Here is a 16,160-nt window from a genome sequence, read left to right on the forward strand (position 1 = left end):
GTATTACGCGATAAAATTTTACTCCATGATCGTTCATAAACTTTGAGGTGTTCTCCGACGTAAATATGTCTCTACACGGTCACGTGATTATTCCCCGTGAAGTTTACCTTACCCCGCAGGGTAAGGTTTACGAACGCAGCCATGATTGTCTCTCTTTAGTTAAGGCATCTCTTTGAGACTGTTTTAAATTGGCCCATAATTTTTTTAACTGTTGTATGCTTCTCTATAAATAAAATTGTATATAATGTTTGAACTGAAGCATGTATTATATCCAGAGAGAAATTATAAAACTTGTAATTATATCTAAATTATGCCTTACTTCTTGAGAGATCAAGGCTGATTGATTATATTCCTCACATATTTCGTTCCACGCGATATCTTTGTCTTTTAATGTAGTAGCATCACTTTTTTTTGTTTCTATTATATGTTTATATTTTTCCAGTATTTGTAAAAACAATTTTCTCTCCATTAACGTGTAATGTTTATTTTTGCTGGACGGTTGTCTTGTAGGCTTTTCTTTGCACGACATTCTGTAAATACAATATTTTATAATAAAAATTATTATATAAGATTCAAAGATCTTTTGTTATCTCTAAAATAAATGAAACAGAATGTGTATTGCTATAATTTTTTAAATTAATAATGAAGATAATATCAATTTATAATATAAAGTATTATTTACGTATTAAATAATTTATGTATTTATGTCATATACTGTATATATCTTTTATTTACGATTGAATAATAAATATTACAAACCTGTTTATTTCCCGAAATTTCCGACGAAATCTTTTGATTATTGACACTTCTGTACACAGAAACTATTTGGCCACTAATAATCTTTTGTTGACGTGTATAAACGTGTAATAAACTGAACAAAGATAAAATAAAAAATGTATGAAAATCGATTACAATGTATGAAAATCGATTACCCGGTAAGCCAACAATTTTCGTTACAGAAAAGAAAAATCGTTTTAACCGCACAGCCAGCAATTATTCTCGAAACACTAACCTCAAATTCTTCGATAACATTTGTATACAAGATAGTACGCAACGTAACATATTTATATCTTGAATGCAATGTTCTTATTGGAGGAACTAACGGAAAGGGTACGGAAACAGCCGATTTGAGAATAAGCTTGCCTTAAATACAGTATCCGCTAACAAGGGAAGGGTCAACCCTTGGGGTCACCGATTTTGTCGAAATTTTACTAAAATGTAGTATTGATATAGAAGTGACAAATGCTGTACGGAGACGATGCGCTTCTCAACCGTTGCCGAGAAATCGCGATGTGAATTTTAGCACGCTCCTTTCATACCATTGTAGTAAAGCGTCTTTCAAGTGTCAGCGTGGCGTAGCGAACTAGGCGTCGGACTACAAGCGTGAAGGTTGCTGGTTCGCGTCCCGTTCCTTTTATATAATTTTTTTTCTTTTTTTTTTACTTATATTACAGCATACATCATATACAATATATTTATTATTATTATTATTACTTTTAGACAAAAAAATGTTTATGATTATAATTTTAAAACTGTGCATAAAATGTTCGTAAAATATTAGCGATTTTGAAAGTAAATAAAAATATATATATATTGGCGGGGATATTTACATAATATTAAAAAAATTGTATGTATATTTATTGGTTTATTTATTAGTTTTGTATAGGTATAAAAAAAGGTTACAATAAAAAAAGGCGTACAAAAAAAGAATATTATAATAAAATGATTGCGATTATTCGTCGTCTTGCTCTGTAACTTTACAAACTTTAGAGTGATTGAAATCAAAAAAACAAGTGAAACATAGAACTGACTTACACCAAGCACACTTTATAAATCCAATTTTTTCGCAAGCACATTTTGTTTTTAATAATGAGACAGGAAAACACACGTCATTAACATTCAAAAAGCTCGGCCGTTCGCTCGTCAGTTTTGATGCAAACCATGCGTATTTAATCATAAGTGAAAATACCGGAGCATTTAACTGATGCAATATTAAAGAGTGAATTTTTATAACATCTTCACGAGATGCTATTTCTCTTTTTTCTTGCAGTAATATAGGAGCATTCTGCAAGCGCTTGAGAAAATTTTTAACCTGACGATAGAAATACACATCGCAGGGCTGGCACAGCGGTGTGCATTTCGGCGGTATAATTTTTAACAGGATTGGCAAAAAACATGTTTTTTTTATTTTAAACAAAAAACATTGTTTTTTTTGTTTAAAACAATGTTTTATGTTTTATTTGTGTTTTAAACTAAGGTATAAAAAAAACATGTTTTAAACAAAAAAAAACATGTTTTAAACAAGCAAAAAAAACACTTGATAGCTTTGATCTATGCAAGAAGATTTAAAATATGTGCGGAGCATCCATAAGTAATAATAATGTCATAGCGTTTTTCATTGGCAGAACTAGTGCGCACTCAGTGCACATTAAAGCCGTTGTACACTGATTTAATCTTTAATATTTAAAGTAAAATGCAAATATTTTGATTGATAAAATACCCAATACATATTTTACCAAATAATACAATAAAGTATAGAGGCTTTCGTGACTTAACCCGTTTATATTAAACATACACTTTACGTTGATTTGTGTACGACGGCTTTAATGTGCACTGAGTGCGCACCAGTTCTGCCAAAAAAAACGCTATCAGGCATTTAAATTTTTCGCTAGCGTAACATTAAACAACTGTAAATATATAAATAACGTTGCCAAAATTTAAAAAATTGAAAACGCTAACGGCGGAGGCTGTGAGAAATAAGGCGCGCCGTTAAGCCCGGTCTACATAGGCCGCAGTTCGCAAAACGCAAGACACACGCACAGTCTACATGTCAATCTAACCTCTCTGTGTATAGAGAGATAAAACAGGCTGCTGTTTGGAAAGAAATAAGAGAAGACCAGAGATCGAAGAAAAAAAGCAGATGGTGGGATAGTGAATGTGTAAGACTAAGGAGAGAAGCACGAGAGAAACTAGTTAAATGGAGGAAGGGAGAAGTAGATAAAAAGAGGTACATTCTAAAGAAAAAAGAATATGAGGAGAAAATAAAAGAGAAGAAAGAGATAGAAAGGGAGAGAGTTATAAAAGAGGCGAGAGAAGCAACTAGCGAGAAGGAAGTATGGAGATTTATAAACAGAGAAAGGAAGGGTAGAAAAGAGGTTTGCGAAGAAATAACGGAGGAGCAATGGAATAAACACTTCATGGAGCTATTGGAAAGAGTAACTGTGAAACCGCGTGAAAAAGACAGGAAGGGAGAGGAAAGAATGGGTAGCAAAGAGGAGCAGGAAGGAATAAGAAGAGAGGAAGTGGAAGAAGTAATTAAAGAAATGAAAGAAAAGAAAGCAGCAGGTACGGATGGATTGCCAAATGAGGTATGGATATATGGAGGAGAGAGATTGAAGGAAAAAATATGGGAGGTATGTGATACAGCGTGGAGGACAGAAGAAATAGCAGAAGACTGGAAAGAAGGTATAATAGTACCATAGTGAAGAAAGGAGAAGGAAAAGAAGCACAAGATTACAGAGGGGTGACATTAATGAACACAAACTACAAAATATACGCGGCAATTTTGCCGAAAAGATTGGAGAAGGAGGCGGAAGAAAGAAGAATATTACCATAAACACAGGCAGGGTTCAGGAAAAAAAGGGGTACAATGGAGAATATATACGCACTAAATTATGTAATTGAAAAGGCTGTTAGCAAAAAAAGAGGGAAGTTAGTGGCAGCATTTATTGATCTGAAAACAGCATTCGACTCCGTGAACAGAGAAAAAATTTGGGAGGTACTGAAAAGAGAAGGGATTAGTGAACAGCTGAGTGAACTAGGATAGAAGATCTGTACGAAGAGACAAGAAGCGTGGTAAGAGTGAAAGGAGAAAAGGGATCATGCTTCTGGACGGTCAAAGGAGTCAGACAGATATGCCCGCCGAGCGCTATGCTCTTTATACTGCTGCTGGCAGACTTAGAGGAAACAATGAGGAGGGGGCAAGATGGAGGCGTGGTAGTAGGGAGAATAAAATTTTGGACGTTAGCATACGCAGACGATGTAGTAGCTATAGCAGAAAACGAAGAGAAGATGAAGAGGATGATGAAAAGACTGGAGAAATATTTCGACAGAAAAAAGCTGAGAGTGAATGTAGGGAAAACAAAGGTAATGAGATTCAGGAAGGGAGGAGGTAACATGAAGAAAATGGAATGGAAATGGAAGGGAGAAGAAATAGAGGAGGTAAAGGAATTCTGCTATCTAGGCTACACATTCCAAAAGAACGGAAGACAGGAGGCGCATATAAACGAAAGAGTAAGGAAAGCTACCATAGCAATGAGACAGGTTTGGGGAATAGGAAAAAAGTTATTTGGAAGAGACTGGATAAGAAGAATTAAGTTATACGATTCGCTGGTAGCAAGCATAGCTTTATATGGAGCAGAAGTGTGGGAATGGAAAGAGAGAGAGAAAATAGAAAGAATGCACGAAAGGTATATAAGGTGGACATTGGGCCTAGACTGGAGCACACCCGGATACATGATAAGGGAGGAAACCAAGAGGGACAGAATGAGAGTAAGTGCTGGTAAAAGGGCGATGAAATACGAGGAAAAACTGGAAAGGGGAGAGGGAAATGAGATTGCAAGAAAATGCTGGAAAGAAATAAAAGGGAATGTCAGGAAGGAAAAGGCAAATTGGGAAGAAGAGAAAAGGAGCTTCTATAAAAAAAGAGGATACGCAACTGAGGAGATAGAAAGGAAAAGAGGAAATGGCTGGAGCAGTATAGAGGAGATAACAAGAAGAGACAAAGACATTCAGAGTCAAGAGAGAGATGAAAGAGTAAGAGAGTCTAGATATAACAGGTGGTACAGGAAGATAGCAGAAATCAGAAGGCCAGAATACCTAGAGAAAAAAGGGAAAGAGAAGTCCATGATCAGGATAGCGAGATTTAGGCTAGGTAATGAGATGAGAGGTGGAAGATATTGGGAACCAATAGAGAAAAGAAGCTGTAGAATATGTGGTGCAGAACCAGAGACATGGGAGCATGTGTTAGAGCGGTGCACAAGAGGAGAGGAGGAGGAGAAGCCAGAAGGAATTGGCGAGAAGATCATAAGGATACTGAATAGTAAAAAGAAAGGGAGAGAAATGGATGGCAGAGCTGGAGAGAAGAAGAAGGCAGGTTAATACAGCGGCAAGTTAGTCAGAAAGATTAGAGAATAATACTGATGATTTTTGTTGAAGAGCATAAGCGGAAGGTATTGGATGCAAAGAGAAAGGAAGAGAGCGGATTGAGGGTGAAAATGGACGAGGACAAGTCGGTGGAAACGAGGGTAAGAGAAAGAGAGGAGAAAGAAAGGAGAAAAGAGAGGAGAGGAGAGGAGAGGAAAGCGGGAGGCCAAAGAGGACCGCGGAGGAAGAAAGAGCGAAAAGGATGGAGGAGAATCTCCTTATGGATACGGACGAGGACGAAGCAGATAGGAAGAAAAAAGAATAGGAGAAATTTAGGATGGAAAGGAGAGATGAAGGGAGATAAAGAGAGAAGCATTAAGGGAGAGGAAGGGGAGAAGGAGGTAAGATTGTAAGAATGTAAGAATAATCTTTAATACAGTTATTTGCAGAGTGAACGTAGAATAAGAAAGAAGGAAGGCAACGAACAAGAGGAGGGAGAGAGCCGGAAAGAAAAGGGAAGAGCAGTGACAGAAAGGAGGAAGTCAGAGGGGTGCGGAATTAAAGGAAACTGAAAGAGATGACCAGAAGGGTGCCGGATGGAAGACGAAGGGAAGGGAAATGAGATGTGAGGTCGCTCAATGACCAGATCGGGGAAAGAAGAAATAAGAAAAATTATATTATAGATATAAAATGTATATGATTAATGATTGAATGTATAATGTATATGATTTTATTTGTATAGCAGAAATTGTAAAGGTTTTTGGAAACGTTTTTACTGAAAAAAACGCCTTTCCAACCCCGGAAGGGGAGTGAAATAAAGATTAATTGAATATATTAAATATCAATAACTACAACTACGAACTACTGACCTGCTACCTGCTATACACTATTACTTTAAAATGCTAAAATGTACCTGCTATGTACTATTATTTTAAACTGCTAAAATGTAAAGTCATTCAATATCTACTAAGTTAAGTAGTCTTTATTGTGATGACTGTTATTTAATATCTAAAAATAAATATTCTGCTAAAATAATAGAATAATACCCATCTTATCATTTTTAATTTTTATTTTAATATATATATCTTTATATTTATATGCTACATAAATAATATAGATAAAAAACTAAATAAAAGTTTAGTTTTTGTTTTTTTGCAATTTTTTCTAAATAATCACATGTTTTTAATTGCAGTGTTTTAAACAGTTCTAAACAGTAGTTTAAAACTGTTTAAAACAAAAATGTTTAAAACAGTGTCCACTGTTTTAAATCAGTTTTAATCAGACAGTTTTAAACAAATTGTTTAAAACATGCCAACCCTGATTTTTAATGTACACGTTGCTTCTCCTTGTTCATTTTCAAAAATTTCATCGTGTACAGCGGGGTTAGTTTGGCCTCCCCAAGAATCGATAATAAATAAAAACTTGTTGTTTTTAACATATGGTAAGATAACATTTGTCAAAAATTTTTTGTATAAATCGGTTGTAAGTTTTCCGGATTTTGAACAAGTGACAACAACGTTTTTATATTCATCGGTCAACTTATCAACATTTTTTTGAACTAAAGGTCCAAATTTTCCCGAGGGCTCTTGCAAGCACAAAAATACAAAAGGAATAATCTTTCCCGACGCAGTCAAAGTGTACTGCGCAGTATAAGAGTGACTAATCTTATTTAATTGTTTTTTCTGTACAAAAACTGTTTCGCACCTTTATGCTCAAGAGTTCTATTATAGGTACTATCATATTGGCATCCAGTCTGATCGGTATTAATAACAAAATCTTTTTGAAATTTAGAAATCAGAGCTCTAGTTTGCGTTTGGAATTTTTCTGCCGCTTCTAGTACTTCTTCCATTGTGGCGCATTCCTTTTCACTAACGTATTTCGTGATTTTCCGCTGTTTTATTCTATGCCTTCTTTTGAAATATTTTACCCATGATTCGCTAGCGTTGAAAGTAAACTGTTCCGAAATATAAGGAAATGCTGCTGCCATTGACCATTGCTGGATTGTCCTGCTTGTCACCTATTAAAGTTAAAAATCAATATATTCATAGTTTTAAAAATTTATCTACTTTTGTTTATTTTTCCGTTTCGATAAAACAATAAATTTACCTGCTCATAAGAGGCTCTAGCTTCCTTGAAACGTTCGAAGGTTTCTGTATCAATGTATGTCCACTTATCAAAGTGTGTTCCACCCTTCTTCACATCTTCTGCCCATATTTTAAGATGTTCTTTTTTCTTCAAGCGACTGCAGCCTTTTTTATGCAAATTTGCTAAAGACCACTTTGGATGAGCTTCAGCCAGAGCGACGGTTTTCATTTTATATTCTAGAGGAATATAATCGAAAGGTGGTTTTTGAAATTTTTCGGGCTCGTAATCTTCATCTTCATTAATTTTACACTGCGAATAAAAATAAAATTGCATGAGTAAATTATGAATGTTTATGCTGTAAACATTAGCACATTGACTAACAATGTAAAATAAAATAGCGTTAATATACGTTAAAGCACATAATTGTTTCTATAATTTTGAGAAATATACTCATTTCATTGCCAATAATAGAAATACTTTAACATACCTCTTCGTATTCTCCTTCGGTATCGCTCTCATCGAATAATATTAAATCCTCTTCTATAACAATTTGTCGATCTGCCAAAATGTTGATAATTTTTTCACAAATTACTTCGCCCATAACTACAGACACAGAACTTATTTTATCAGGAGGTGTATCTGTTAGAAGATCTTTCGCTTGCAACAAACTATCACAATTCAGGGCATTTGTTAATTCACCCTTAACATCTTCGTCTTTTAATAATCGTTCGCGCTCATCTTCTAAATTTTCTTTTGCAGTAGATGTACCCGGTGGTTGTTCCATTTTGAAAACTTTTAGCGCAGAATATTCACACAATTCACTATTTTATTGTTAGTGTTCAGGAACAGACGAGTGTCTTCGACGACAGTAAACGATCGACTAACGGTTCAACATTTGAAATGCGACCCTAGCGCCCGAGCGCTCTTTTAAAAATACTATGAGCAGGCAAACAGGCAACAAAAGATCAGGTTTGAAAGGCAGTCCCTAATGTTTTGAAATATAAGACGTAAAATTCTAGGAAGAGGCTGTGCTGTATACCGCATTATAATTCCAATGCATCATAATTCCAATGCAAGGCAATTCGAATGCATAGAAAATAATATTATAACCGAATATAAATAATTTTTTACAAGAAGCATGCCTTAAAATGTTACTTTCAAAATCGCTAATATTTTACGAACATTTTATGCACAGTTTTAAAATTATAATCATAAACATTTTTTGTCTAAAAGTAATAATAATAATAATAAATATATTGTATATGATGTATGCTGTAATATAAGTAAAAAAAAAAAGAAAAAAAATTATATAAAAGGAACGGGACGCGAACCAGCAACCTTCACGCTTGTAGTCCGACGCCTAGTTCGCTACGCCACGCTGACACTTGAAAGACGCTTTACTACAATGGTATGAAAGAAGCTTGCTAAAATTCACATCGCGATTTCTCGGCAACGGTTGAGAAGCGCATCGTCTCCGTACAGCATTTGTCACTTCTATATCAATACTACATTTTAGTAAAATTTCGACAAAATCGGTGACCCCAAGGGTTGACCCTTCCCTTGTAAGTCAAGCTCAAATCAAATAAGACTTTACTTTAGCAAAATCTTCTTCGTGAAGATCATCTTGTTTCACGACTATGAAATCTACCAATATTAAGACGGTTTTGATTGAATAAGATTGACTTGGTCAAGACTGTCTTAAGTATTGATTTGAGACTGGACTATGAATACGGGCCTAAGTCTACATTTCCCGCAGGAAGTTTTCGTGCATTGCATTTATCAGATTTCATATAGTTTATGCTATAGGTGATTGTTTTAATGAATTTTGTATGTACAGTCGTTCACGGAAAGGTTGCAACACCTTTTTTTTATGATTTTTGGAACGCGCAGAAAATTTGAGATCGCGATCCACCATCTCTGTATGCACGTAGTGAACGGTTATAATAGCTGTCAAAGTGAACTATACAAGGTGAGTTCACGAAATGTATCTTGTGCACCGCGAAAAATCTTAAGATACCCTGGTGGAAATAATTTTACAATTTTTCACTCAAATATTACGTGAAAATTACAATTTCTTATGATGTAATTACAACTTTTTAAATTATTTTTACGTAATTTTTACATCAAACTACGCGATTTGGGCCATGTTTGTAGTTTTTCATAAATTTACGTAGAAAGTTTTTATGCAACTACAATTTTTTAGATGTAAATACGTGATATATTCAACATTTTACAACGAACTATGCTGCTTGTTGATAAGGATTTAGAAATTAGATAATTATTTATAAGTTGTTGCATATCTTATTTAGTTATTTTTATGTACGTGATGATTGCATCTAACACAAAAAAATATATTTTATAAGATATAAATATAAATATTTCATGCTTAATAAAATTATTTAAAAACATGTAAATAAATAAGTAAGACGTATCCAACAATTTATCAAAAATTGCTTCGCAGACCTCTGCACTATGTGATACCAGAGGTATCACTTAAGGACGTTCACCGGTCCTTATACTAGAGAAAATCGATTTCTATAGATTTTCTTGAAACTGTGAATATACGTTAATTTAGGTGTGCTTTATGCGTTGTATAAATTTCAGTACCTCTTGCGGTATAAAAAATCAAGATACTGAGCCTCAAAGTTTCAACTTTTACTAAATTTTGGTAAAAATTGAAACTTTGGAGGCTCAGTATCTCGATTTTTATACCGCAAGAGGTACTGAAATTTATACCACTCATAAAGCACACCTAAATTAACGTATATTCACAGTTTTAAGAAAATCTATAGAATTTCGATTTTCTCTAGTACAAGGACCGGTGAACGTCCTTAATAGGCCAGTCATATTAGACATCGAATCGTCCAATTAATTTTCCCAGGTTGCAACCACCATGAATCGCTTTGATTTGAGGTGCTATAAGTGGGATTTATTTTGCTTCGCAAAATTAACGCGGAATAAAAAGTTATTAACAATATTATGAACAAATTTCATTTTTTCTCAAATATCTCGAAAACTAAGCAAGATAGGGTAACTAACTATACGTACCTTTTTTGTAGAGCGTAAAATTATCTACAATAATGATCTGAACAACATTTATCGTCAAGTCAGTCGTTTAGCTTGCACGCGCCGTCAAAGTCCGAGACTCGGATCCTGAAAATCCTCGATTTCATCGTTTTTTTGATGTTGCGCCGGTGATTTTTTTCCGTCATTTAAAATGAAATTAAAAATCCCAAAAAATCACATCATCTGAGAACTACAAAAAATACTTTTCATGATGCAACCGATTTTTTAGACCCTTTTTCTTTAGTTTGTAGCTATGTAAGCAAAAAATTTTGATTTTTTGGAATAGTCTTAGTTTTTCGCTGTTTTCAGGCCTTAGAATTTATTTGAGACGAATTTTATCGTATGCATCTTGTTGTGGACGAAATTTGCAACAAAAAAGGACCCTTGTATTTTTTTCGTACGACGAACGCTGATTTTTTTATTGACACGCAAAGTTATCCAATATTGCGCACAGGTCGGATAACGCTTAACTTTGCGCGTCAATAAAAAAATCAACGTTCGTCGTGCATATGATAAAATTCGTCTCAAATGAATTCTAAGGCCTGAAAACAGCGAAAAACTAAGACTAATTTAAAAAATCAAAATTTTTTGCTTACATAGCTACAAACTAAAGAAAAGGGTCTAAAAAATCGGTTGCATTATGAAAAGTATTCTTTGTAGTTCTCAGATGATGTGCGATTTTTGGGGGATTTTTTATTCCATTTTAAATGACGGAAAAAAATCACCGGCGCAACATAAAAAAAAAGATGAAATCGAGGGTTTTTGGGATCCGAGTCTCGGAGTTTGACGGCGCGTGCAAGCTAAACGACTGACTTGACGATCAATGTTGTTCAGATCATTATTGTAGATAATTTTACGCTCTACAAAATAGGTACGTATAGTTAGTTACCCTATCTTGCTTAGTTTTTGAGATATATGAGAAAAAATAAAAAAAAATCGTGTTTTTTGTTCATAATATTGTTAATAACTTTTTATTCCGCGTTAATTTTGCGAAGCAAAATAAATCCCACTTATAGCAACTCAAATCAAAGCGATTCATGGTGGTTGCAACCTGGGAAGATTAATTGGACGATTCGATATCTAATATGACTGGCCTATAAGCTGATCTGCAACAAAGAACATTGTAATTAGGCTTCTCACAAGCTCGCCTCTTATACTAGCGCGTGATGGTTTTTGATTACGAGAAAGTGACGCGTGGTATAGCCGTCGCGGCAGCGCGCGGTACTAGCGCTCGCGGTCGCGGAGCGTTCTCGCGAAATCAGGGCGTCTTCGCGCTTATTGCGAGTTATCAAACATTGCAGTGAACAGTTTGTTGTGTGTGCACAGTGTGGTCTGACTATCACATTTAATATTAAATTATTAAATTATAAAAATTATTAAATTTTATATTTTATTAGGTCATGTATATTTATGCAAATAGATAATTTTCAATATGTAAGTAAAATTCCCTATGATTATTTAAAATATTAAAAGACGTCAATTTACAATATAATTGTTGTAAAATATAGAAAATAGTGAACATTTCTTACGATTTATTATAACTTAATACAACTTGTATCTTTTCATAAAAATAGAAAAAATAGTATTGGATCTTTTTTGGATTTATCATGCTAAAAAAAATATTAGCCCCGTATTACAGGAAATATATTGACATAAAAAATTCAAATGCCTTTTACGTCATGAAAACTTGTTTAATGCTGTGTAAAAAGATGTAGAAAGTTGTAAATAGTATAATATTAAAATAGTTATAAATTGCTAAAAAAAAAATGAACGCGTGGTCGCCACGCGCATTAGAAGTGAAACTTCTGAAGGCAAGGCTTTGCCATAACTTTTCTGAAATTAATACAAAAATAGTACAACGGAATTAGTCACTCCAAGCCGCCCGCAACTCGAAAATGTAGTGTTACACGCAGTTCTCACTATATCCGTCTCGCCAGTGCCGTACGCCTGATCGAATTTTCGTGACGCGTTTTCGAGTCGCAAAATCGAATTTACTTACCGATCCAAAAAGAGTTTCATTTCGTACGCCTATTGGTCGAATTTTCGTTACACTTTTGAGTTTCGTGTCGCAAAATCGAACTTACTACCGTGCCAAAAGAAGGAGCCGTCTCGCCAATGCCGTACGTCTATTGGTCGAATTTTCGTTACACTTTTCGTGTCGCGAAATTCGTGTCGCAAAATCGAACTTACTACCGTGCCAAAAGAAGGAGCCGTCTCACCAATGCCGTACGACTATTAGTCGAATTTTCGTTACACTTTTCGTGTCGCGAAATTCGTGTCGCTTTTCCGTGTCGCAAAATCGAACTTACTACCGTGCCAAAAGAAGGAGCCGTCTCGCCAATGCCGTACACCTATTGGTCGAATTTTCGTTACACTTTTCGTGTCGCTTTTCCGTGTCGCAAAATCGAACTTACTACCGTACCAAAAGAAGGAGCCGTCTCGCCAACGCCGTACGCCTATTGGTCGAATTTTCGTTACACTTTTCGTGTCGCGAAATTCGTGATTTCGTGTCGCGAATCGAACTCACTACCGTGCCTAAAGAAGTTTCACTTCAAAAAGAATGAGCCGTCTCGCCAATGCCGTACGCTTATTGGTCGAATTTTCGTTACACTTTTCGTGTCGCGAAATTCGTGTCGTTTTTCCGTGTTGCAAAATCGAACTTACTACCGTGCCAAAAGATGGAGCCGTCCCGCCAATGCCGTACGCCTATTGGTCGAATTTTCGTTACACTTTCCGTGTCGCAAAATCGAACTTACTACCGTACCAAAAGAAGGAGCCGTCTCGCCAATGCCGTACGCCTATTGGTCGAATTTTCGTTACACTTTTCGTGTCGCGAAATTCGTGTCGTTTTTCCGTGTTGCAAAATCGAACTTACTACCGTGCTAAAAGATGGAGCCGTCCCGCCAATGCCGTACGCCTATTGGTCGAATTTTCGTTACACTTTTCGTGTCGCGAAATTCGTGTCGCTTTTCCGTATCGCATAATCGAACTTACTACCGTGCTAGAAGAAGGACCGTCTCGCCAATGCCGTACACCTATTGATCGAATTTTCGTTACACTTTTCGTGTCGCGAAATTCGTGTCGCTTTTCCGTATCGCATAATCGAACTTACTACCGTGCTAGAAGAAGGACCGTCTCGCCAATGCCGTACACCTATTGATCGAATTTTCGTTACACTTTTCGTGTCGCGAAATTCGTGTCGCTTTTCCGTGTCGCAAAATCGAACTTACTACCGTGCCAAAAGAAGGAGCCGTCTCGCCAATGCCGTACACCTATTGGTCGAATTTTCGTTACACTTTTCGTGTCGCTTTTTCGTGTCGCAAAATCGAACTTACTACCGTACCAAAAGAAGGAGCCGTCTCGCCAACGCCGTACGCCTATTGGTCGAATTTTCGTTACACTTTTCGTGTCGCGAAATTCGTGATTTCGTGTCGCGAATCGAACTCACTACCGTGCCTAAAGAAGTTTCACTTCAAAAAAGTTCATGAAAAGTTGTAGAAATTTCTAAAAATATCTCATAAAAATATTCGTAAAATGTTGTAGATAGTTGTAAATAGTTATGATTTTTACAATAATCTACAACTTCTACAATTTACTATGTTCTCATAAAAATGTTCGTAAAAAGTTGTTAAAACTTGTAAAAATTTTCTATTACTTTTTACAACTTATTACAATTTACTACAATTTACCATGAATTTCTATAATTATCACAAATTTGTAGAAATTTGTGATTTGTTGTAGAGGATTGTAATTTTTCATAAAAATACGTAAATTGTTGTAAAATTATTTCCACCAGGGTATCAACTGCTGGATACTGTAATATCGGGGTTAGTATAAAAAAATAAGCTAAATAGACAATTTTATTTTATAACACAATAGGAATAAAGACCAATAATCGAGCAAAACAGTAGATGTCAAATTATAAGTTCATTCTATCTCATAATACATACATATATATGACGGGACGTTTCGAACACACAGTGTCTTCTTCAGCCGACGAAAAATAGATATAGTTACGTAACTATATAAGTTACACGTACTTAATAAGTTAACTATATAAGTTACACGTAACTATATCTATTTTTCGTCGGCTGAAGAAGACACTATGTGTTCGAAACGTCCCGTCATATATATGCATGTATTATGAGATAGAATAAACTTATAATTTGACATCTACTGTTTTGCTCGATTATTGGCCTTTATTCCTATTGTGTTATAAAATAAAATTGTCTATTTAGCTTATTCTTTTATACTAACCCCGATATTACAGTATCCAGCAGTTGATATCTTAAGATTTGCCGCGGCGCACAAGACACATTTCGTGAACTCACCTTGTATAGTTCACTTTGACAGCTATCATAACCGTTCAGTGCGTGCATACAGAGATGGTGGATCGCGATCTCAAATTTTCTGCGCGTTACAAAAATCATTAAAAAAAGGTGTTGCAATCTTTCCGTGAACGACTGTACATACAAAATTCATTAAAACAATCACCTATAGCATAAACTGGAGGAATTGAGTTGACGGTTGAGGAGTGCGGACGTGGATATTCAGGCGGAGATAGATAGCTGGACGTAACGGATACAGTAGGAAGAGAGAGGAGAGAAGCAGGGAGTAGGAAAGAGCGGAGGCAAGAGAATAAGGAGATATACGGTAGGTCAAGTGCAGAAAATTGGAATTTATTTTAGGAGACACTAAAAGAAAGGCAAGAGACGTGTTAGGTTAGAGTGGCAGGAAAAGACACGAATGTAGAGAAGACGGAAAGCGGCGACAGCTGTCGGAAAAAACAAGAGGTAATTTACGGACAGGGAAGGAACGGATAAAAGTAGTAAAAAAAAAAAGAAGAAAGCATAGGCATAGAGGAAGTTAACAAGCGTACAATTTATCAAGGTGGCGGATGGAGATAGAGAAGGAAAGAGTAATAGAGAGTAAGCAGCAAGGCGATAAGGGGGAGAAGAAAGAAAGCAAAAGGCAGGCCTACGAAGGCGGAGGAGCTGTACAAACTAAGAGGGAGAACGGATAGCCTAGGATCAATCAAAGACTTTATTCAAAAAAGGAAAAAAGGAGAAATAGAGGAAGAAACAGCTAGAGCAGAAAAGGAAATATTGGAAAAATTTAACGCAGCAAGGGCGGTGAATAGATCACCGCCAACTAAGATTAAAAAAGGAGAAGAAGGAAAAGAGAACATGGCAGCAGAGGAGATGTTAAAAGAAATTTTAAGGAAAATGGAGGAACAGAAGAAGGAAAGAAAATAAGATAAAGAGGAAATAAAAAATAAAATAAAAGGGTTGAAGGAAGAATACAAGAGGAGAGAAGAAATATGGGAGCAGCAAAGAAAGTCGTTGGAGGAAAGAATAAAAAATCTGGAGGAGAAAGTTGAGAAGGTAGACCTGAGCGGAACAGAGGGAAATGAAAGAAGAGATTTAATAGGGAAAATGAAGGAAATAGAAAAAAATATGGAAATGGCGGAGAGAAGAAGGAGGAGAAACAATATAATTGTGAAAGGGACGACGATAAAAAGCGAGATAGAAAGGAAAGAGAAAATCGAGAAGATGATAGGAGAAATAAATAAGATAAAAGTGGCCGTTGAAGAAGTAGGGTATGGAGATAATAAAATGACAATGTTAAAATGTAGGAACTAGGAAGCCAAAAGGGAGATAATGGCAAAAAGGAAAGAGGAAGGAAATATGAAATCTTCTTGGATGACGATCTCACTAAAGTAGAAAGACAGATACAAAAAGAAATAAGAAGAATAGCAAAAGAGGAAAGAGAGGCAGGAAAGAGAATCACAATTAGCTACCAGAAGATGTGGGTGGATAACAGAGAGTTGAAATGGAACGAAAGTAAAGGAAAGTTAGAGAAGA

General features: G+C 35.5%; 1 pseudogene; it reads right to left on the reverse strand.

The window, feature by feature from the left end:
- Nucleotides 1-1,732: 1,732 nt before the first annotated feature.
- LOC139781921 (uncharacterized) lies at nt 1,733-8,032 on the reverse strand (annotated as a pseudogene).
- Nucleotides 8,033-16,160: the final 8,128 nt, after the last annotated feature.

Source organism: Temnothorax nylanderi, unplaced genomic scaffold (genome assembly GCF_030848795.1).
Source record: "Temnothorax nylanderi isolate EJ_2023f unplaced genomic scaffold, tnyl_v1.0 TNYL_tig0375_pilon, whole genome shotgun sequence".
NCBI lineage: Eukaryota > Metazoa > Arthropoda > Insecta > Hymenoptera > Formicidae > Temnothorax > Temnothorax nylanderi.